Here is a 24,534-nt window from a genome sequence, read left to right as displayed (position 1 = left end):
GAATATCACGTTAAGCTGAAGGGGACGCTAATGCTTTCAAAGGGTATCGAACCATATTATTCTCAGCCATAGTTTCTGAAATTTTGTAATGTATTCTTTTCAAAACTAAGCGCACACATCTTTGGCCATGGTTCAATTCCCGACGGGTGCTCGCTGAAGGGGCGCTAAACATATCATTTATCGTGCTTACTTCTAATGTGTGGGGATCCTGATTCGTACTCCCACTTTCCCATTCCACTAATTTCTTCATAGTCTAAATATTTCGTACTAAAAGTAAAACCGTGTATTCGTGATCCACCCCCACAAATATAAAATAAAAATGATTTTCGAATCTTGTGTGAAAAATAAAATCTCACTGAACTTACCTCAAATTCAATGAACAAAAAGTCGGTGCAGTAAAGCTTCTTAAATGAAGACACTTTTCAAGAACAGACCTTCTCACACGATAGTTGAGAGCGGTGTAGGATTTGAAAAATGAAATTTAGATTTTTATTTAGGTCGCTGCGAAAACGACGTCACCGTCAGCCAATCAGAAACGAGGAAATTTATAAAATGACATCACAACGAACCAATCAAAACGCTCGCTGCTTTTGTCATGAATCACGAACCAAAACGATGTGTAACAATCGATCGTGACGTCATTCACGTTTCTCAATAGTATCGCAATTCCGATCCCAAAATGCTTTCTGTCAGGATCATGTCACTACTTGTCGTAACTGTGACGACATTTCATTTTCCTCATATTCCATACGAGAATGTCAATGTTTGCTTTTTTTCATGAATCATGCTGACACGTTCGTAGTACAACAAAAGTAATGCGATCCGTTGACGTTTGCATTTTTCAATCATATGTGCTTCTATGTCGTCACACAAAGAAGTCTATCAGCATTTTATTTTAATCCACGAACAGAAGCGTTACACTGTCAGATTTATTTTCTTAAAGTATGAGTGTATCCTTTTCAAGGACCATGGTTCGAAACCCACCAAGCATGATTAAATCCGAATTCATTCATAGCTAAGCGGTTAGGATACACATCTTTGGTTTGAAAGACCTGAGTTCGATTCCTGGAGAAACATTTCTTAGGATTTTTCTAAAACTTGGTTTAAATTTCTAGTTCGAAAATTTTAAAAGTTTAGTTCGATAAAAAGTTTGATTTGAGAAGTGTTACACTGTCAGATTTATTTTCTTAAAGTATATGTGTATCCTTTTCAAGGACCATGGTTCGAAACCCACCAAGATCGATTAAAACCGAATTCATTTAAGCGGTTAGCATACACATCTTTGGTTTGAAAGACCTGAGTTCGATTCCTGAAAAAACATTTCTTAGGATTTTTCTAAAACTTGGTTTAAATTTCTAGTTCGAAAATTTTAAAAGTTTAGTTCGATAAAAAGTTTGATTTGAAAATTTTTAGATGTGATTTACATCTTTAGTTCGAAACTTTTGTTTTAAAAAAATGTTTTAGTTCGACAAAATTTTGTTTCAATTTTTTTTAGTTCGAAATTTTTTTTTGGGTTCGAAAATTTTTTGTTTGAAACTTTTTTTGTTTCAAAATTTTTTAGTTCGAAATTTTTTTTGGGTTCGAAAATTTTTTGTTTGAAAATTTTTTGTTTCAAAATTTTTTGTTTGAAAATTTTTGTTTAAAATTTTTTTTAGTTACAAAATTTTTTTTAGTTCGAAAAATTTTTAGTTTAAAATTTCTTGCACTCTGCGGAACCGTTTCGAAAAGAATCGGAGCAGTTTAGGTAGAAAAAAATCTGGCAACGCTGTTTCCATTAATGAAGCGCTTACTGAGCAATAAATCGCTTAAACTCACAACAATGTGTTATAAGAAATCTACAAGCGACACCCCTCTTTCACCATTGTTACTTCCAGAGACATAGGCTACTAATTCAAGGACATGATCTCCATCAAGGTAAGAATCATCTTATCTGCCAAAGAGAACGATAATATTTAAGGTAAACTTCAGTACAATATCATGATACCAAAAAGGTTATTTAAGAGGAGGTTGAACCCTTCATGGGAAAACTTTACGCATAACCATAAAAAGGGAACAAAATTCTAAAATCCAGGTCTAGGGTGGATCGTCGTCATAGCACTCTGAATGTCTAGCATTGGGGTGGGTGTGTAAGATTATGCGATTTCTATCAACCAATCAACATCGTGGTACCAAAGCAATCATCTTACCCGTAACATGGAAACAAATGAGTGATGGGGTTTTCCCACGTATTCTGTTCACCGTGTGGCGGGTCTAAGATCATGTGACCTCTGTCGGCCAATCAGAATCGAGGTACCAAAGCACTCATCTTACTCATAAAAAGGGAACGAATTTCAAAAGTCACAGGGCTTAAGATCACGTGACCTCTAGCATCGTGGTACCAAAGGACTCATCTTACCCATAAAAGGGAACGAATTTTAAAAATCCCAGGGCCTAAGATCACGTGACCTCTATCAGCCAATCATAAACACTCATCTTACCCGTAAAAGGGAACGAATTTCAAATATCGTAGGGTCTAAGATCACGTGACAGCTATCAACCAATCAAAACACACATCTTACCCGTAAAAGGGAACAAATTTCAAAAATCCATGTCATAAAAGAGAATGAGGGATTTCCCCGCAGGGTGACTCATGACGTCATACCACGTGACCTAAAAAATTTGAATTTCCCGCGTGGGCGGGGCCTAACGTCACGTGACCTCTCTCAGCCAATCAGAATCGAGAAAATTTTGCTGACTCGGCTGGACATAACGGGGTCCCTACTACTATGGTCTTCAGGCACGTGGTGCATCTCCGAGTATTTCGTCACCGTCCTTAAACTTGTTAAACAACCGCTGCACTGTCCACGTAGTCACGACAGCCTCACCAAAAGCCTGGCATATCTTCGGTCCCGCTGTAGTGGCCTTTGATCTCAGTTTGAACTCGTACAGCATACACGCCCTTATGACGCTCTGTGAAGGTCCCATGTTCACTCTGTCCTTACACAAGTTCACGCCGTAACTGAACTGTCACAATAACCAGAACTTTCTTGGTTATCTGTATAACTTCTTGAAAATCTATAATATACACCAATTTTGATTTCTTTTACTAGTTGTTTCAACGTTTTTAAAATGCTTTTCTCAAGAATCTGACACACTTCCCTGTCATTATGCTCGCAAACTGTCATTCAATAAGCGCGTTATGAGCGTTGTGTAATGAAAATGTAGTCGAATCTCAGCCGATGGAACACGTTCGAATCACGTGTTCCTCGAACCTAATTTATTTTCCTTGACAGAGAGAGAAAATCTCTCCAATTATTACAGAAATATTTTGTGATTACATTAGTAAGCAGTTCTAATTAGTGTTTAAATTATTATGAAACGACATAATAATAATATTAAGATGGCGCTATACTAACAAACTGGACTTTGGCCTCCTTCAGCTTGTGCCTTGGTTCTTCTATGTTTGTTGTTATTCATCTCCACCTTCTTATTTCCTTCGTCAGCAATGCATCACTATGGTCCACCCATCTTGTTTCTGGTTTCCTACTACGCTTGTGTACAAAATCTTCCACTTATTATTTTATTAGGGATTCTTCTCTCTGGTGTTCTAATGCCATCCCTATCTTAATTTCGTAATCTTAAGGTCATCTATTATGTTGATATCTTTGTACCCTTCTTATAATTCCTGATTTTATACCCCATCTTTTTTCTTTTTGTTTCGGACCCTAAATTCTTCGTAGTACTTTCCTTGCAAATTGAAGTAGGCTATTCTTCATTCTGGTTCTTATTGTTAGTATTTATCTCTCACCCATGGACTATTACTGATTTGATAATAACTTATGTATTCTAATTTTGGTCGTCTTATCAATCGATTAGATTTAATCATATCCTGGAGGGAACAATAGTATTAGCGGCAACTATCTTTGCTCCAGTGTCTTCTTGTTCATTCCTGTTATTTACTAACTAACTCTATGGCCTATGGAACCCGGAGGTTCAATGCCGCGTTCACAAAAACTCTTCACTGACTTCTATCCTTAGTTAACTGCATCCAGCTTCTACTTTGTATTCCAATCTCTGCAAGATCCATATTAATATTGTCCTCCCGCGCCTAGGTCTTCCTAATGGTCGTTTTCCGATTGGTCTTCCAGTCAAGACTTTGAAAGCGTTTCTACTTTCTTCCATTCTAGCTACATGACCTGCCCACCTAAGCCTCCTAGACTTGATTACCCTAACAATGTTGGGTAAACCGTATAAATTATGTAGTTCCTCGTTATGAAGTTTCCGCCATTCCCCATTCCCGTTCCTCTTGGGTCCGAATATTCGTCTCAGGATCTTGTTCCCAAATACTTTCAGTCTATGTTCTTCCCTTAGACTAAGCGACCATGTTTCGCAACCATACAGAACAACAGGCATGATTATCGTTTTATATATTTTAAGCTTCAAATTCCTCGACAGAATTCGCGACGACAAGAGATTTTGAACCGAATAGTAAGACGAATTGCCTGGTTTTAGTCAACATTTAATTTCTTCATGAATACTATTGTTGTTTACTATTGTTCCTAAATATTTGAACTTGTCTGGTATCTCAATATTTTGTTCTTTAATTTTTATTTTCCCTGTCTCTTCCTAATCAGTATCATTGCTTTGGTCTTGTCTATATTAACATTCAGTTCCACTTCTTTGGCTTCTTCCTGTAATTCTTTAAATTTTTATGTTTATAATATATCCATCATTGTTCTACTCAGTACGTTAGTTACTTTTTACTGGATGCTCTTGTGTGGTCACCTGTACTCTTCTGGTTCCTTTGTTACATATTCCATTACTAATATAAACAGAATTGGGACTAATTTATATTCTTACTTTGATCCGTTGTATATGAGAAATTCCTCTGTTATTTTTCGTGCCACTCTCACATAATATGCTGCTGTCTTGTTCATTATCATTCTTGATAGCCTTATTATTATTATTATTATTATTATTATTATTATTATTATTATTATTATTATTATTATTATTATTATTATTATTATTATTATTTTGAATGTCGAATATCAGCATCATATTGTATATCTTTTCTCTAAATACACTCTCATAGGCTTCTCGAAAGTCGGCATAGAATTAGGCTCTTTCTACACTACATTCTCACGCTTTTTCCGTAATCATTTGGACTGTAAATCTTTGGTCCACTATGGATTTTCAGGTCCTTTTTTTATTACTTAATAAACCCTAGTTATCTGTTTTACGCTCCTAATGATTCGACAAAATTAACTATCTTTTAAATTACATTATTGAAGGCAATCGTTTCTAATTCTTCCGTGAGCTCAAATTTATTCATATGGAGTAATTAGGATGTCTAGTCGTCTGCAACTATCCAAACTTCTGTGAGGGTTTGAGGTGTGTAACCAGAAGGGGGTTGATAAGCAGGCATTGATCCAAGGGGGGGCTATAGAGGCTATAGCCCCTCTCCCCTTGACACTCAGATACACACTGGATAAAATGGGCTTGAATCCTGCTTTACACTGGATAAAGCTGCAAACTATGGTTTACCCCTCTCGATCATATCCTGGATCCGCCATTGTCGATAAGTATTTATAATTAGGATCTGAACTTTTTATTTTAACTTTAACAATATACAGTTATGGAAAGCAACATAAATCTTATAAATCCGTCTAGGAACATTAAAGGGAAAATTTTTTACTGTATTTGAATCACGAAATAACATGAATATGGCCAATTTGTCAGAAAAACACCAAATTTTACCTAATACACGAATGAAATCGCAAAACATCTTTATTCCATTAAAAAAATCTTGTGTCCCAAGACCAGAACAATGTGAAAGCACTAACAATTTTGTTCTTCGAGAAGTGGGGAGAGGAAAGAAACTACAAGTTCAGTAACGAAGTGAAGCATTTAAAAATATGTTCATCTGAAAGAAATATTTTTATGTTGTTGTTGTTGTTAAAGTGTGTGTTTGTGAGTTTCTTTGTGGAGGGATTACACTTTTCTAATTGTAAGTGAACTGTACAAAATATTAAAGAATATTCCGGGTAAGTGAAGAGTTCAAAATGATTTCGAACGAAGCACTTAACCCATTTTTTTAAATTAGAATTCAAGTGAGAATCGTGATTAAGTTCTCATACATTGATGGGATAGCCCATGGTGGAAAGACTACAAGGTGGATTCAATGCAGTACTACATTCTTGTCGCTCTGGCGCATGACGTCATCTTGGTCTCAGACGTGACCAGCGAGAGTCACATAAACTTTTAACAAGCGCTTGCTCGCTGGTATCTTACACGCAAACTTCTCTTCTATTTATAGTGATCTTCAACGAAGTAAAAATTTTAGTACAAACAATAATTATATAAACGTAATGTAATCAATGCTTAAGCTAAGTGAATTCAAAGGAAGATATTTACAATAGCAAAAGAAACAGCAATATCAGTTCATATTAAACAACTTTGAAGCTTGAACAAACCAATATTACTCACTACATTTTCTGCTTTTACTTTCTTTTCTTTTCTTTCTTTCTTTCTTTCTTTTCTTTTTTAAACATCTGAAGTACCGTAATACACTCGAGTATGTATAGGCCTGAATAATTTATAACACACTGTATCGTTAATGCATTTCATTATTATATATTTATGTATGCTCAAGTATATTTTCGTAACACATCAATCGGGTTTGATTTACTATTATTATTATTTTGCTTGAAAGAGAATTCTTTACTGATGACCGCATATAAATTTTGAGAATATCCCAAGGGAGAATTCATTCTTTTCGTAAACAGAAATGCACGTACGTATATTTTCCTTATGCTTGGACATTTTTTTTTTTTTTTTTTTTTTTTTTTTTTTTGTTAGGTTGCTCCCATGTAAGTTTCGTCAGAATCTCAGGGGAGGTTAAAAACTTTATTGAGTAGGGACACGCGTATTTAATATTTTAAACATCGTTTTTTTATTTATAAAAAAAAACATAATCTTATTTGAAATCGCTGATTGCTTATTTATAGAATTTGTATCTGAACAAAAGGTTTGGTGAAACTGACAATTCTCTGAATATTAGTGTCAAATTTACGCCATAACAAACTGTATTATTAAACATTTGTTCGAAATAAAACGTTACATATACTATTGTGTTCTAAAAATATGTATATAATGTACATAATATACAATATGTATATACAAAGCACCTCAAACAAAGAAATTGCAACATGACTATTTCAAGCAAGAAACAAAGTACTAGGCGTAGGTGAAGACGATGTAGGGGTGTTACAGCTAGACTAGAAAACATATAAACCATAAAATTACATAATTTTCTTGATAAGTTTTCTCTTTTCTGTCCCGTGGACTAAAGAAGACAGAAGATAAATGCAAGTGAATGATTATGTGTAATTTGGTGGGATGACAATGCGGGAGACAACGAGAAACTCACGGACACGATGTTGTCCACCAGAAACTTACTTGACCGAGAAGCGGACCAGTACCCCTTGCACCAGAGGTGAGCCTTCTGCCACTGAGCCACCGTGCTTCCTTGATTGGTTGAGAATCTACTATATTTTTAAATTTACTGCAGTCATTCTTAATTTTGTAATTCTGGAGGGAACCCCTAAATATGTATCCAAAGTAAATTATTCAAAGTTATGACTAAAATGAACAAAAATTTCAAAATCTGAGTGTAAAAATGTCCCGACAATGTCACCCTGACATGGTAGGTGGATACTTTATTCTCTTGATCTAATACGTTGTTATATATCTTTGTAAGCGTTAATCGTTATTACGAACCTTCCATTCGTTAGTTAATTTGAAGTGCAACGTCCCGTTTTAGCACCGAGGCTACAGGGAATGCAGACCAGAATGAAATGGGACCTGAACTACTTTAACGCGTTCAATGCTCTCCATTTGCGTAACTCGAGGGAGGTAAGCCCCCTAGGTCACCGTGCGTCCCCTTTCGAGTTATATGCCTGCCTCTGTGAGGAAAATTTTGTCTCAATATCTTATGTAGAAGGAAATGATGATAGAAATGATCACCTCTGTCGCTCCCCCTCCCTCATGATTTTGAACCCGGGTCTTACCTCGAAGTTCGTCTTTTTAAATCGTACTATTGGATTTTTGTATACAGAATCAACACAAGCTACTGTAGCCCTATATACTACCATTACATACTATTAATACTAAAAAGAAAATACATAATGAAATCGTCTTTATAGAATTTCATTTAACATTGCATTTATTTATTATTTTTATGTAAATCTTAACCATATTTTAGGTTTATTTTGTCCTGTCGCCTGCAAGCTAAAATCCATTTCTGGAGACATTCCCCCTCTTCTTGAGGAAATCTAAAGTATTTTATATTAGTTCCCTTAGTTTTTCTGTAATAATTACTACAGCCGTACACTGCACAGTTAAGCATTCTCGATATCATTTAAAAGAACAAAGTAAGAAAGAATTTCCACTTGTCACTTAAAGCCGCGCCTTTTCCCGTTGTCTCTTGCAAACTAGATGATGTCACAGCCACGACAGCGCTCCAGGCGACATGCGCATGCAACCACCTTGTAGTCTTTCCACCATGGGATAGCCCATGTTGATGCTTGGTTAGGGTATGCCTAAAAGCGTTTCTATATAAAAGTAACTATTTATTTATATACGAGGAAGGATTAGAAACTAAGATTAGAAGACCCATATTTCTGAAGTTTCGTCTGTTATAGAGGAAAGAGGAGTGTGTGGTAACTGTAATACTTATGGAGTTGGTAACTGTGAAGAGTTTCAGCCATCCGTTACCCACGGTGCTAGTTGTAGGTAAACACAAATGGCGACTCGTTTGGAAAACTGAGCCTCTCAGTTATTCGATTTCTGTGGGCGAAACATGTAATCGTGGCTGAAGTTCACCGGCAGCTGGTAGACGTTTATGGCTACCCAGACAGCAATTTAAACTTGCTGCAAGTTGCCACAAACTTGCTGTTGCAGGTCAATTAGCTTGCCACAAGCTCTACTATGCAAGCCAATTAGCTTGCTGCAAGCTTGTGACAAGTTAGTTAGTTACATCTGGGCAAGGCTTGCAGCAAGCTTGTCTTCACAGTTGAAACACAAGTCAAATTATCTCAAACGCAAGCCAAGTATAAGCGTAACTCAGCAATGGCAAGCTTTATTAAGCTTATTGCAAGCAAAACACGCTAAACAAGCTATATGGAAGCTTGCAGTAAGCGAATTTAGATAAAACAGGATGAAATCCGTATATATTAACCGTGTGCCTAAATCTATGCTACAATATATTATCCTCTCACCGTCCCAATTATTGAAGCAAATGCACAACCGTGAAAACACCCAAGTCTCCGATCTGCTTCTGCAAAATATCAAAATAAGCATAATAGTAACGGTTTAGTTGTGGCAAGCAACGCGCCGTCGCTTCTTACAAATATCTAATATCTTGCTATAATAGCCGCGAGTACTTGAAATTTCTATCTTTTTGTATAAAAACGCAGAAAAGTGTTTATACTTTAAACACAGAAATAAGCTTTTGTGTATAAGCCAAAGCGAAATAAAATCAAATAAAAGCGACAGGTAAGCTTGCGGCAAGCAAACATGCTGTCTGGGTAGGATTTCTCACCGAGGGCGTCATCTTCCTTCACGAGAACGCGCGCCCCATACAACCCAGAAGACACTACGCCGTTGAAACACTTTCGGTGGGACATCGTCGACCACTCTCCTTGCATCACGGACCTCGCTCCAAGCGACTATCAGCTGATCCCGCTCTTGAAGCAGCACGTAGGAGGCCGTCGCTTCGCTTCAGACGAGGACGTTGAAACATTTCGTGTCACCGTGGCTGAACACGCAAGGACAGGATTTTTTTACTAGGAGGGAATCTTCAGACTCATCCGAAGATGCGACAAGTGCCTCAACCGATATGACGACTGCTGTATGTCGAAAAATAACTTAATGTATGTATTGGTTGTATGAAGTAATATATACATGTTTCACTGCAGGCTTTGTAACATTACTTTCTGATCACTTCTTTTATGTAAGAGCCACGGAAAATTATTTCTTCGCGAAAAATAACACCGAATTTCGGTTTTAAAAAAGAATAATAATAAAACCGAATTTGAGGGAAAATAAAACAAGAAGTTCAGGTCACTATTTATAAATAATTTATTTCATAGTAAAATGATAAGCTATAGCAAAAATTGTATTGTATTGCTATCGGGTTTTCGTATCTGTATAAAATTTCAACGTTCTCTTTTATTATGAAAGTGCGTGATACTTAGATTGCAATATCTGACTGTAACAAATAGAAAAGTAAGCTAAGAAAAAAAAACGTTGCAAAAAATAAAATAAAATAAAGAGGAAGAGATCACTTGATGTATTAGAGGTTTTATTCTGCGCGCGCAAGAGAGTTTAACTTCGTGTCATCCAATAGATCGATCCATTCATGCAGCTGGTGGTGACGTCATGAGAATCTCCCTGGACAAAAGGGTTCTCCCAGCTGTAGGTGAATGAGGAGAATCGATGAATTTGTGCCCAGCTAACCTTGACCTATAGAGAGAGTGAGCGACGAACTGAATTAGGGCAGGAAATATTCATGTTCATCGATTGTCATTTTGAGATATATTCGTGTACTACATGTTGCGTCCATTTCCAGGGTTATAAACAAACCTATAATGCAACATGTACCTTTATTGTTAACAGTGTATTATTAATGGATTCATGGTACTTATCTTGCAAATTACTGTTGTGAATGTTGTAAAATAAATCTTTAACGGAGATATATACATGCTACATAGCAGTTTATTTTCATTTCCTTGAATAGTCTGAAGTGTAACGAGCGTATATCCTATTATTGTATTTTTATTTTTATTTTCTTGTATTGAAATGAAATGAAACAGAATTTCAATATTACCTCCCGCAAATACGCCCCTTTCAGGCTAAAAATACTTCAGTTTTACGTCCCACTGTTATCAGGGGCATCCGAAGAAAATTTTATAAGGGGTCATCTCCATGGTTGGTATATTACGTCTGGTATTTCTAGTGTTTAATATTCGTGGTTTGCTATATTACGTATATATATTTTCGTGAGCCAGGAAGGCTCATTCCCCACCCTCCCCTCTCCTTCGGACGGCCATGACATACCGCGTAGGCTAAAGGAGGTGGCAATGATGAGAATGAATGAAATCATGTAATGAAAAGAGTTGGAGGAAACGGAAGAACACCAAGAAAACCCACGCACACAGTGTTTGTCCACCACAATGCTCACTTGGTGCGAGCTGGGAACGAATCAGGGACCCCACGCACCAGAGGTGAACGCTCTACCACTGAGCCACCGCGGCCCTTGAGCTAAAAGGGACAGATGATTGGTGATAGTGAATAGTTGGGAAGTAATTAGTGGCACGTGCGGATTAAGGGCGGAGCCAATGGAGCCCAGGCTGTGGGACCCAAAAAATCCCTCTCTTTAATACTAAAATATAGCAATCAAATAATTATATTATAGGCTTCAGACCGATGCTAATTTTTTCCCGCTCGTTGTGCTCACGGTATCGCTAAAATTAAATCTTCTTCCACTAGCGTCTTCACAATACGTATATTGTGAGGGAGTGAGCTATTTTGAGCCTCTATTACAAACCAAATTATTAGCTTGTGACAATTCCTTTGAAATATCTCTGTCATTACCTAGAGCAAATCTACGAGGTTTTTCCAACCTTCTTTACTATATTAGTGTTTTTACAGGGACCGATGAACAATTTGGCTTGTGTTTGGCATTTATGTGTTACACTGCAGTATATGGATATTTAACTGTTAATAATAAATGTAATTAAACAAATTATTGTAAACTTGGAGCACATTAAAATATTACAACATACTTATCGGTGTTTCGATAAGCCTATGAGGCTGAAGGCAGCAAAGAAAATTTATGAGCTGGAATTACTCGTAACGTAGGGCCCCCCTTGAAATAATCGGCTCCAGAGCCCCAAAAGCCTTAATCCACCTCTGATTAGTGGAATGTGAATCAGAAGGAATTAGAACCCGGAAAAACCCATGGGTTATATGTTGTCTACCACAAACTCTCAAAGCTTTAGTTCGATTCAGGAACCTTTTGCACCAGAGGAGAGCGCTCAGCTACTGAGTTGCCGTGTTCTCTTTCCTCTTGTTAAAACTGTGTAATTCATAAGGTTAATTAATTATGTTCAGTTGTATTGCTGGATGTTAAAAATACAACCAGTCTTATTTTTTTTTTAATTGAGAAGTAACCAAAGCAGCGTTTCAAAATCACAGAAATGCGATGCAAACGAAACATAACATTGCAAAATGCGATACACATATGACTACAATTTATTACCGAAATGAGCTACTTTTGTGACATCTTTGTCTTAACTTAGAAAAGAGTAGAAAATCAACTTGCAATTTGTCCTGTAATTAGTACTGGACAGGCAAGGAAATGGCGGAGACTTTAAAAAATGCTTGAGAAACGCGAGTTATCTCCAATGAGCAATGAATTGTACCAAATGGATTGACGATGTACAGAAGTATGAAAGTTTCACCATAACGAAGTGCTATTACTCGGAAAATAACAAGATGACAAGGTTCTTCTTAGAACCGCCTTGGAGTATGGAGTTAATGTGTGTTTCACAAATATGCTCTGGAGCTGACATATTTTTCTTCGATTTTTAAACTTCCTGACTGAATTCTCTGATGTACTGCTTATTTTATTCTTTATTGGTTTCAATTTGTGATAATTGTATCTTCTGTTCCTAATTATTTTGTTTCTGATTATTTTTCTGTTCTTATTTATTTTCATTTGCTATTCTTTTTTGTCTTTATTTTAATTTGCAATAGTTTTTGTAATTATTTTTCACTTATTTATTTCAATCTCCCATTGATTATGTCGTTTTTTCTCCTTTACTATAACTTTCGTTTGCTCATTGTTTTGTCTTGTTTTTAATTACTTTAATTTCCGGTTGCTTTATATATTACTCTTTTTTGTGAAAATGAAACATTTTCTAAGCTCTCCTTCTTTAGTATTAATTGCAATTGCTAGTATTTAACTTACGTTTGCTCTTTTTTCTGTTCCTAGTTACTACATATTTGCTGTGTCCTTTCCCCTACCGTGAATGCAGTTTTAGGATGAATCACGTCATTGACAAGTGGACCGTGTGAAAGTATACGACACCTGCAGAATGATTAATCCGATAAACAGGACCGTGCGAAATTGCTCAATAATAGGCACCGTGTGAAATTGCACCGTGAGAGAATACACCCAACCAGTACAGTAACATCTTCCTCCTTCACTATGTTTTGGTGGGAAAAATCAGTCCTACTACTTTTCGGACAGCCTTGTAGCATTAGGCCAGAAATACTCTTTTCGCTAAGCCCTTTTTCCTTTCATTGAAATTGAGAAAGAGAAGTGTTTAGAATGTTTAGAAAAGTGAGGAAATGAACTGAATCCGACTAATATTTGGCTACAATATCAGATAGAAAATGAACATTTGTGTGAAATTAACTAGTTGTTTTTACTGTAAAAATGAAGGTTCACTTTGTAAACTACATAATCTCAATTCTCTATTTCGTGACGGCCGCAGCGGCGTTACTGATTCAGCAAAACTCGACATAGACGCATTCGAAACCAGCTGCAAGTTTACACAATCTATACAGTAGGATGAAGTTAAGATTCTTTCTTTTGGGGCACTCGGTGGTCGAAAAAGTGAAAAAAAAAAAAAAACACTTTTTCAGGCCAACCACCCTGAATGAGGTTTTCCTGGGTTTTCCTCATTCACACCAGACAAATGCCGGGTTGGTACCTAATTTATAGGTCCCAGGCCGATTCCTTCCTTCCCCAATCTTTTCTTCCTTTCCTTTTCCCGGATAGTGTGCTCGCCGAGGAACGTCATCCCTCAAACGTGACGGGCTAAATGACCGTAGATGCCGAAAGCCCAAAAATCTAGATCCTAAATCCCCCATCTCTTTCTTTTAAAAATACAACTGACATGAGTTTTTCTTTTTGTTGCTTTCCATTATCATTTGATTTCTGATAAATAAAAAATTTGTTATTTTTTAAATTTCCTATCAACATAAAATAGTGACATAAAATAATAATTATTTCTTAAACTGTAGAAATTTAAGTTTGTTTAGCAATTTGTGAAGCAATAACCAAAATCTTAAAAAACAGAAAAAAAGAAAGAAAAGAAATTCATATAAATATGCAACGTTTTTGTATCTTATACAGGGTGTTTCAGATAAAATGCCCATTGGTTATAAATCACAAATTCTTCAGATAAGTATAGAAACAAAAAGTAAGACAGAAAACTGTCGGAAGAAGCACCGAACCGACTGCTCTCCTCATTTCTCCGTGTTCCATATCATAGGACCACTGGTAGTCATCCGAACATGTTACATAATACATAGAACATGATACAGTAAAAGGGTATTTTTTTTTTTTTGTTTTGTTTATTTGGAACGCGTGATATTTATCTGACAGTGTAAAACATCATGTTAGAATAAAACCCGTTATCACGTATGTGCTAATAGAAAGCACTGTGAGATTACTTTGTAAATTTACTATGTGTAGAATATATAAAGTGTAATATGTCATTTATAGTCAAGGTTTTGAATTTTCGAAAATAATAATTGTAAATTATAATTATCCTCGATTTTTCTGTTATTAAAACGAGATAACAAGTTTTGCACCGAATTGTAATAATAATAGTATCCTAATTTGAGATTTAAATCATTTCAAGAAAAGCTATGGTTCTCAATGACCTCTGGTGGTAATTTTTGGAATGATAAGTTTGTTCAAGTGCAGCGCTACCTGGGATCGTCAGATCACAGGTAGCTATCAAATTGGAAGGAAAACGTTTACCTTTGGTGTCAAAATTCAATATATTTCAACCTAATTGGCTTCTAAATTAAATTAAGTGTTGGTAGTGTATTTGATAAATTGTGAATATGTGAGTTTATTGCTGTGAAAGCTTTGGTTTATAACTGGAATACCTACTGTAAGTAAATTATTTTCTAGAATTTCTCTTGGCAAGTTAGTACGCCATTTAACATTGTGGTTGTTTCTATGCTGCTATCGCTGGTCGATATTTGAATGATAATGAGTTTTATAGTTGAGTTCTCAATTTTGTGATCTAAATTAAATTCATTTTGTGTTATTTTTGTATTCTCAAAATTTGGCAACTAATTATATTGTTCGAGTTTACAGATATAAAGTTGATAATATCCGATTTAACTCTATTATTTGACTAATGTAGAGCTTAGTTTACCTGGCGTGCTATGAGAGTATTTTTACTAGTAGCTATTGGATTTAATAAGTTCCCACTTTTGTTCAGTTACTTGAACTATACCAACATAACCATAATTTATTTTTTAGTGGGGGAATTAAATTCTCCTTCCTTCCAGCGTGCACGTTTAAGTTGTCTTTGCGGAGGCAGGTGCGCGTGTAACGTGTTAATATCCTTCCAAAATAATTGTAGTACTAATATAAATATATATTTAGAAACAGGATATACGTTACAAATCTAAATAGCTACCTGTGATCTCAGTTGGTGAGTGGGAATGTAAAATATGTTATTATTTCTTGTTGTGTGATAGATAGAGCCGGATTATCTTGTAAAAGGGTTGCATTACAGCTAAATAGTAAGTAATAAGAATTGTATTGAGCGTCACCGAGTGGTTCGTAAGATGGCGACCGGACCTGTTAATCATGACCTACGTCTTGAACTTGATCATTTCGAAAATGGTGATACTGGAGTTTTAGTAATTAACCAAACTCAATTGACAAATCCTAGTGTGGAAAATCACACTAGTGATCTTGGCGTTTTGAATGACGCTGGAAAGAATAATATGGTAGAAAATGATTCATTTGTTATTGCAAGTGGCAATAAAATTCAGAGCGATAACGTTTGTATTAAGGCTTCGCCTAGTCGCCCGGGGGTGTCAGGTGGCCACGAGCAAACAGCAGTCGGCGGTCAAGGCCGTTCACCTCCAACAGCTGGTGGTAGCTTATCAGCACAAATACGAGCAATTCGTTCGCACTTGGCTGGAACTCAGATATTTCCTTCAGAATCGGTTGTAAATAATTTCACATGCAATACTAATGCTTCTGTTTTGAGAACAGATTTAAGTAAACTTGTAACTCATTCAGCACAAAAATCTTTAAACGATTTTTCTCGTAATATACCCTTTTGTGATGGAAGCAAAGATATAGAACTCTTTCAGTTTTTGCTTTCTGTTTATAAAATTAATAAACTGAGGTTGTTTCCCTTAGAATGTATTATGATGTTGGCTATTGGAAAAACTACTGGGTTATTAAATACAGAATTACTTAAGTTGTTGGGCAATGTTAATGATTGGTTGGAGGTATGTCGTGCCTTACGAACTTCTCTGTTGACACCATTAGGCTTACGAGAAATAAATAGATTGTTTGTTGAACGTATTCAGAGTAAGAATGAAAATATATTAGAATATATCAGCAATATTTATGATGCTTATGTGGTGTTTCAAGGCACTCTAAATGAAGAGGGTATTAAAGTGAATGTTTTACAGGGTATGAAACCAGATATTAGATACGCAATCTTTAAATATAATATTCCATCAACTTATCAAGAACTTTATGAGGAAGTTGTTAAATATGTGAATTATGAAAGATCAAAATTAGTCTATGATGAAATGTGCGGGTCAAATTTTTCTATTGAGTGTAAAAAGAGAATAAAATGTTATTTTTGTGGCGGGGAACATAAGGTTATAAATTGTATGTATAAAAAGCAACAACAAAAACAACAGGCGGCCTTGATGAATAGAACGTCTACCGAAGATAATAGGAAACCTATAGCTACATTTATCGATGCGTATTTTTTGGGACTAAAGTTAGAAGGAGCCTTAGATACTTGCAGTACAGTGAATCTTTGTGATATAGACTCTTTTAAAGAATGGGAGCAAAACACTAACTGGAGAGTGCAATATATTAAAGATACTTTTCGTGGAGTGGGGATTGGAAAGGAAGTGCTTTATTTAGATCAGTGTGTTGTTCTACCGATAAAAATTGGTGGTTTAACTTACAAACTTAAATTCTTTTTGCATAAAAACTTATCACCTAAGTTTATTATAGGAATAGACGGAATTAGTTTTTTTAAAGGAGCAATAGACATTAACAAGAAACAATTTATAATAGATGGTGGAAAAGTTAAAGTTCCAATAAGGTTAAATAATACCCCTACTCTTTTGAAAAATGATTCTGCCGCAGAAACTAATCATTCCAGGTCCCATAAAGTACCGACTTCTAAATGGTTTGTGGAACATCAGGCGTCTCGCGATGGTATGCAAGCAGAAACAAGTTCAAACAGCAGAGTTACATCCAGGGCGGTGGTACATAATTTTCAGCAGTCTGGTACACAGGGGGATGGATCCAATGTACGAGAGGATACGAGAACTCCTAATAGGCAGGCTACCAAGGTTTTGGTCGATCCCAAGTTGGTGAATGAAGATCCTGATTTACCAAGGTATGTAAATGAATTGGTTGCTAATTATTCTGACGTTTTCAGTGATCGTATTGGAACAGTTAAAAACTTTGAGTATGAATTAAAAGTGACTGATGAAACCCCTATTCGAAATAAAGCATATCCGATTTCACGTAGTGAACAGAAGGAGATGGATAAAATTATTGATGATTGGTTGGAACAGAACATTATTGAAAAAAGTAATAGTTGTTGGGCTTTTCCTGCATTTTTGGTTAAAAATAAGAGTGGGGGAAGAAGATTAGTAGTCAATTACAAAGGTTTGAATGACAGACTGTTGGTTAATTCTCAATATACTCCGCTTATTGAGGATGTTATTGCACAATTATCTCAAGGGCGTATCTTTAGTGTGATCGATCTACGTAAAGCTTATCTACAAATGAAAATATCTGAGAATTCGCGCCAGTATACTGCGTTTTTGACGCACAGAGGCCTTTTTCAATTTCGTTATTTACCTTTTGGATTATCTGTGGGGTCTTACTTGTTGTCAAAACTTATGACAGACTTGTTGTATCCCTTAAAAGAGGAAGGATTGGAGTGGTTTTTTGATGATGTCGTACTGGTTTCTAAAGATATTGTTTCGCATAAGAAATTGTTGACAAAAGTGTTGAATATTTTTCGTGAGAATGGTATTACGCTGTCACTTGATAAGAGTGTTATGTTTCAAACCAGAATTTCTTATTTAGGTCATATTATTGAATATAATAAATTTGAAATGGATCCTGCTCGCCTAGATATTATACGAAACTTACCAGCACCCAAAAATCGTCGGGGGGTGTTGCGCTTATGTTCATTCTTGCAGTATTACTCAAGGTTCGTGCCTGGTTTTCATGAAATAATGCATCCAATAAATGAATTGAGATCTCCTAAGGTGGCATTTCATTGGGGACCCGCCCAGAAAAAAGCCTTAGATGATATCAAGGTAATGTTCGAATCCCACATAGTGCTTAAATTACCCGATTTAAACCAAAAGTTTATAGTGTGTTGCGATTCATCATTAAAAAGTCTTGGAGGGGTGATCCAACAGTATGATTCGGAAGGCTACTTGAGACCTGTAGCGTATTTCAGTCGAAAATTACGTCCTTATGATTATAGTAAGCCCATTTATTTGCTTGAATTGATGTCAGTAGTGGAGACTCTAGAACGATTTAAAATCTATTTACACAATAAATTTGAATTATTAGTAGATAATCAAAGTTTGTCTTATGCCCTCAAGAATATTAAACGTGTAAAAAAATATGGTAGTTTATTGCATAGGTTGTTTGCCTTTCATTTTGATGTTAAGCACATATCGTCAAATTTAAATGTAACATCTGATTTTATTTCTAGAGTATATAACACCCATGATTTTGAAATGATAGAGAACGTACAATCTAGTGAGGAGGAAATGCAAAACCTATGTATGGTAAATATGTGGGATATGCCCTATGCATCTTTATCTATTAAGGAGCATCAGTATAAAGATCCTTTTTTGTCAGAAATAATTAAAAAATTGGAAAGCAAACAACAGGTAGAAGGTTATAAATTGGTAAATGGAATACTTTGTAAGAAAACAAAAGCATATAAGAATCCCTATAAGGTTTGTGTTCCCAAAAATTTATGGAGAGTATTGTTGGAATTCTATCATGGACAAATTTTGCCCGGTGGTCACGGAGGGGTGAGCCGTACGATTGGGAAATTAGCCTCGCGCTATACATGGCCTGGTATCTTGAAAGATATTAAGGAATACGTAACCACTTGTAAAGAATGCCAATTAGCAAAAGCCGAAAATAAGAAAAAGATGGGGTTGCTAGTATCAGAATATGAAAAGACTGTAAACGGTCTTTGGTATGGAGATGTAATTGGGCCGATAACAAGATCAAAATCAGGACGTTATTGTTTAATTATAGTAGATGGTTGTTCACGTTTTGTTTATCTGGAACCTATTAAAGTTTTGTCCAGCCAAAGTATTATAAATAAGATGTATAAGTTAATGTGTAGGCATGGGTTTATACATGCTTTCGCCCATGATTGTCACTCTATTTTTGTATCTAAATTGTTCACGGACTTTTTATATAGTCAAGGAATCAAAGATACCAGGATTTCCCCTTACGCAGCGTTTTCGAATTTGAGTGAAAGATACATACGTTCTGTGAAAAATGGGTTAAAGATATTTTTCCATGATAAACAACAACAGTGGGATAAGGGCATACACGAAATTGAATTTTCACTCAATAATTCGATCCACACAGAACTAAAGTGTAGTCCAGTGGATATAGTATACGGGTATAATGTTTGTGACCCTCTTGACACTAAGTGGAATGTGGATAAAATATTTGTGGATAAGAATAAAGGTGAAATTTGGGCATCGGCGATGCGTAATATGGAGTTAGCGTGGAAGAGGAGGAAGGCGTTATATGATAAAAAGAGAATTCCTGTTGATTATAAGGTGGGGGATAAATTATTAATAAAATCGCAAGTTAAGTCATCATTGGTGGACAAGTTTAATAAGAGCTTGGCTTATCGTTGGGAGGGCCCGTACACATTGGTCAAATTCCTGGGTCAGAACAGTGTTCAAATTAGATCTGATGCTAACCCTAATGATGTTCGTAGGTCACATGTAGCCCTTACTAAAAAGTATCGAGAGAGAAGAGATGTAAATGCAACATAAAAAAAAAAAAAAAAAATCCGGCTAATTTAGAGTATCTCAGTCAGAGTGTTACCGCTTACCACAGTTTTAGTTTGGTTATGTATTTGTTTGTGTATTATTTGTTTGGATCAAATAGTAATTGTTATTTCTATTGCAGGCCTGCAATGCCGTGTTTTGTGTATTGTCGCGACTACCATTGATGTATGTATGTGTCCATGAATAAGTTTGGTTTCGGATATTGTCAATTATTGCAGAATTTGTCAGCTGTATGTAAGTAGTATGTTTGTATTGTTTATTGCCTAAATGGATGTTTTGGAGCGCCAATATCTGTAAAAAAGAAAAAAAATCAATTCTGCATTTCCGAGTCAGCTAAATTTTGTTAATTTGAGTATTGATAATTAGTTTGATAATGCTTATGAGGAATAAGATTTCAAATTAATCTATTACTTATCAGACAAGATTGAAAAACAATTTAGGCTGTATTATTATAATTTATTAATGAGTTAATTGCCATAATTATTAACGGGTGATGGATTAGAAGTAGAGGTCCATGAGTGAATGTATTTTGTATGGCGATGGATGATTCTCGTTATTATTAGTATTTGATTTTGTTTAGTTCGTTTCTTTTTCTTTTTTTTTCTTTTTCTTTTTGGGGGTTAGGTATGAATGGTGGAGTGGATGATTTAAATTAACTAACGGAGATATTATGAGTAGTTACCTTATGGCAATTGCTTATTAAATGGATTATAATTTAGGAACATTTGTATTAAAAAGGTTAACTTTTTAATTCGGGAGGGCAGGATGTGTGTAATATGTCATTTATAGTCAAGGTTTTGAATTTTCGAAAATAATAATTGTAAATTATAATTATCCTCGATTTTTCTGTTATTAAAACGAGATAACAAGTTTTGCACCGAATTGTAATAATAATAGTATCCTAATTTGAGATTTAAATCATTTCAAGAAAAGCTATGGTTCTCAATGACCTCTGGTGGTAATTTTTGGAATGATAAGTTTGTTCAAGTGCAGCGCTACCTGGGATCGTCAGATCACAGGTAGCTATCAAATTGGAAGGAAAACGTTTACCTTTGGTGTCAAAATTCAATATATTTCAACCTAATTGGCTTCTAAATTAAATTAAGTGTTGGTAGTGTATTTGATAAATTGTGAATATGTGAGTTTATTGCTGTGAAAGCTTTGGTTTATAACTGGAATACCTACTGTAAGTAAATTATTTTCTAGAATTTCTCTTGGCAAGTTAGTACGCCATTTAACATTGTGGTTGTTTCTATGCTGCTATCGCTGGTCGATATTTGAATGATAATGAGTTTTATAGTTGAGTTCTCAATTTTGTGATCTAAATTAAATTCATTTTGTGTTATTTTTGTATTCTCAAAATTTGGCAACTAATTATATTGTTCGAGTTTACAGATATAAAGTTGATAATATCCGATTTAACTCCATTATTTGACTAATGTAGAGCTTAGTTTACCTGGCGTGCTATGAGAGTATTTTTACTAGTAGCTATTGGATTTAATAAGTTCCCACTTTTGTTCAGTTACTTGAACTATACCAACATAACCATAATTTATTTTTTAGTGGGGGAATTAAATTCTCCTTCCTTCCAGCGTGCACGTTTAAGTTGTCTTTGCGGAGGCAGGTGCGCGTGTAACGTGTTAATATCCTTCCAAAATAATTGTAGTACTAATATAAATATATATTTAGAAACAGGATATACGTTACAAAAGGTTGTCCATAAAGAACGCAACTTTTGAAATGCCCACCATTTCTGTTCTAATAAGTTGGCAGCACTGAACGCTACACGATTTTCATTTGTTGTCTTTGTGATTAGTAGTCACGTAGCGCCAAATAGTGCGTGATCGTTATATGTTTTCTGTATGGATAGAAATGGTGCACTTTACGATGGAACAGCGTGTTGTTATAGTGAAAACGTACTACAAATGTGGCGAATATTGTGAATTTCTACCCGTACAGAAGACAGATGACGATTTGGCGCTCTGTGTCTCACTACCCACAAAAACAACAGAACGAAAATCGTGTAACGTTCAGTGTTACCAACTTATTAGAACAGAAGTGGCGAGCATTTCAAAAGTTGTATCCTTTATGGGACATCTTTTAGTTTGCAATATTCTAAAATATACCTGTGTTAATTGCTTGTACAGTTATTTTAATTCTCACTGCCTTCTTTGAATTGCTTTAAAGGCGTTTGGGTTTCCAACTAAAACTCTTTTATATATATTTATCTTTGTGTGGGTGCGTCCGTCCTTCGGGCTGACTAAGAATCACAACTACTTGATGGGTGGCAGTTTTAGCGGGTAGGCTAAGTAGGTTCGGGCCTACCCCCAAAATTTGAAAAATATATAAACACTAAAAAATACAATAAAAAGTAAACATATTTTCCACTATTTATATTAATAGTAGCTAAATATTTAACAAATAACATCAACCACTGCTGTAAAAGTAATTTCTTGTGCATATGTATCCATAAGCGAGGGAGCGGGCCTACACAAAATTAAAATCCTAAAACCGCCCCTGTTGATGAATTATCATCAATTTTGGCCGTGACGTAGAGGGTCAAAAAGTTAGAAATCGAAGTCGTTGATGGAAGCGATTGATTCACCGGAAACAGCAGCAATCAACCATTTCCGGTTTTAACGTTGATCATTATGGAGCAAAAATTGTATAATAGCGAGAAACTGTTTTTTGAAATCGATTAAGCATCCCAAGAATACACTTGATCCCCATCCTTAACTCTCTATTGAAACCGGAAGTGACAGCAATCCATTACAACTTCCGGATTCCATATTTGTTTACAGGGATCAAAAACGATAAGTGATTTTTAAAAATTGATTTGAGCGTTCTAAGAATATGCATTATCTTCTCTCTTAACGCTGAATTCAAATCGGAAGGGACAGAAATCAGACACTTCCACTTTTAACGTTGATCGCTATAGAGTAAAAATGGTAATACGAGGTGTGATCAGAAAGTAAGGTTACAAAGCCTGCAGTGAAACATGTATATCTAATATATTATTTCATACAACCAATACAGCCAACACAGATAGTACATACATTAAGCTACTTTTCTACATAGTCTAAATATCAATTGAGGTGAGGCAGTTGTCACATAGTGGGATGAATTTGAAGATTCCCACCTGGTAAAAATCCTACCCTTGTGTGTACAGTCACGATGTCACGAAGTGTTTCACTTCCTCGTGTGAAGCGAAGGAGGACGGTCTCCTAGGTCCTTCTTCAAGTGCGGGAACAGGTGAAAATCCTCCTGTTCTGAATCAGGTCCACCACTCAAGCTGTGTCCAAATCTCTTGATGCTGTGCTGGGTCGGTCACTGCACTCCTCGTCGGTGACGTTTTCTCTACCAGCCGCAAATTTTCGACATCATTCTGCGACATGATGACGAGACATTACAGTCTCGTCGTAAACCTCTACCAGCTGCCGGTGAATTTCAGCCACGTTTACATGTTTTGCCCACTGAAGTCGAATAGCTGAGCAGACTTCTTCGCAAGAACAGTTTTCCAAACGAGTCGAAATTTATGTTTACACACAACTTGCGCCGTAAGTGGTGGGGTGACGATAACTCTGCACAGTTGCCAACTCCATGTATTAAAATTACTACGCACTCCTCATTTCTCTATAACAGACGGAACTCCAGAAATATCGGCCTTGTAACCTAATTTTTGATCCACCCTCGTAGATAGTGACAAACGATGTTCTGCAATTAATTAAGCAGGGAAAAAGTTCCACCTCCACTCTAATATCTGTATTAAAACCGAAAGTGGTAGAAATTTACTACCACTTCCGGTTTGAATATCAATCGAGAAAATATCACACCATACAGGCCAAACTTAGTCACGTGGCATACAAATGACACTGATACTTGTTTTGAATCATAAAATTGAGGCTGACATTGAGCGCTGTTGCAAAGTAGTTATTTTTTTTTCTTTTTTTAAATTTTAATATGATAAAATTGCGAACAAAACAGTATATGACAGTTTGATTATTGTTTTCTTGCGTATTTCTCGTGAGAAATAAATGGAAAAAGCAATTGCCAGTAAGAATTGGTCTTGAAATCATAAAGACACTATTTCGAAACAAGGATTTTTTTTTTGTTTTGTTTTGTTTTGTTCGTTTGTGTTGAAACAATAGTCTCTCTTTCCAAGTATTTATATTGAGTGACCTATGGATATATAGTTTATAAACACTGGAATAACTTCAGCGTACCAACAACGAAACAAAAGAAATTTTCCATATCATGGAAATGTCAACAAACACTTTTTAAATTCTTTGCGTACGGGAGTGAATGTGTTTTTATGACGCATTACATTTACCAAGCCCAAAGCCAGGCCTATTTCTTACGTTAGAAGGAGCATAAATCGATACTGAGGGGATA

The 24,534-nt window shown here is 35.6% G+C and overlaps 1 long non-coding RNA gene across 1 annotated transcript; it reads left to right on the top strand.

Moving 5' to 3' along the window:
- Positions 1-16,964: 16,964 nt before the first annotated feature.
- Positions 16,965-20,414, top strand: LOC145676740 (uncharacterized). Its single transcript, XR_014129452.1, has 2 exons — positions 16,965-17,462; positions 20,264-20,414. It is a non-coding gene; the product is annotated as an uncharacterized LOC145676740 (long non-coding RNA).
- Positions 20,415-24,534: the final 4,120 nt, after the last annotated feature.

Source organism: Thermobia domestica, unplaced genomic scaffold (assembly GCF_964235325.1).
Source record: "Thermobia domestica unplaced genomic scaffold, izTheDome1.hap1.1 HAP1_SCAFFOLD_320, whole genome shotgun sequence".
Lineage (NCBI taxonomy): Eukaryota > Metazoa > Arthropoda > Insecta > Zygentoma > Lepismatidae > Thermobia > Thermobia domestica.
The sequence above is the reverse complement of the archived record's forward strand: the minus strand, read 5'-3'. Positions and strand labels throughout refer to the sequence as shown.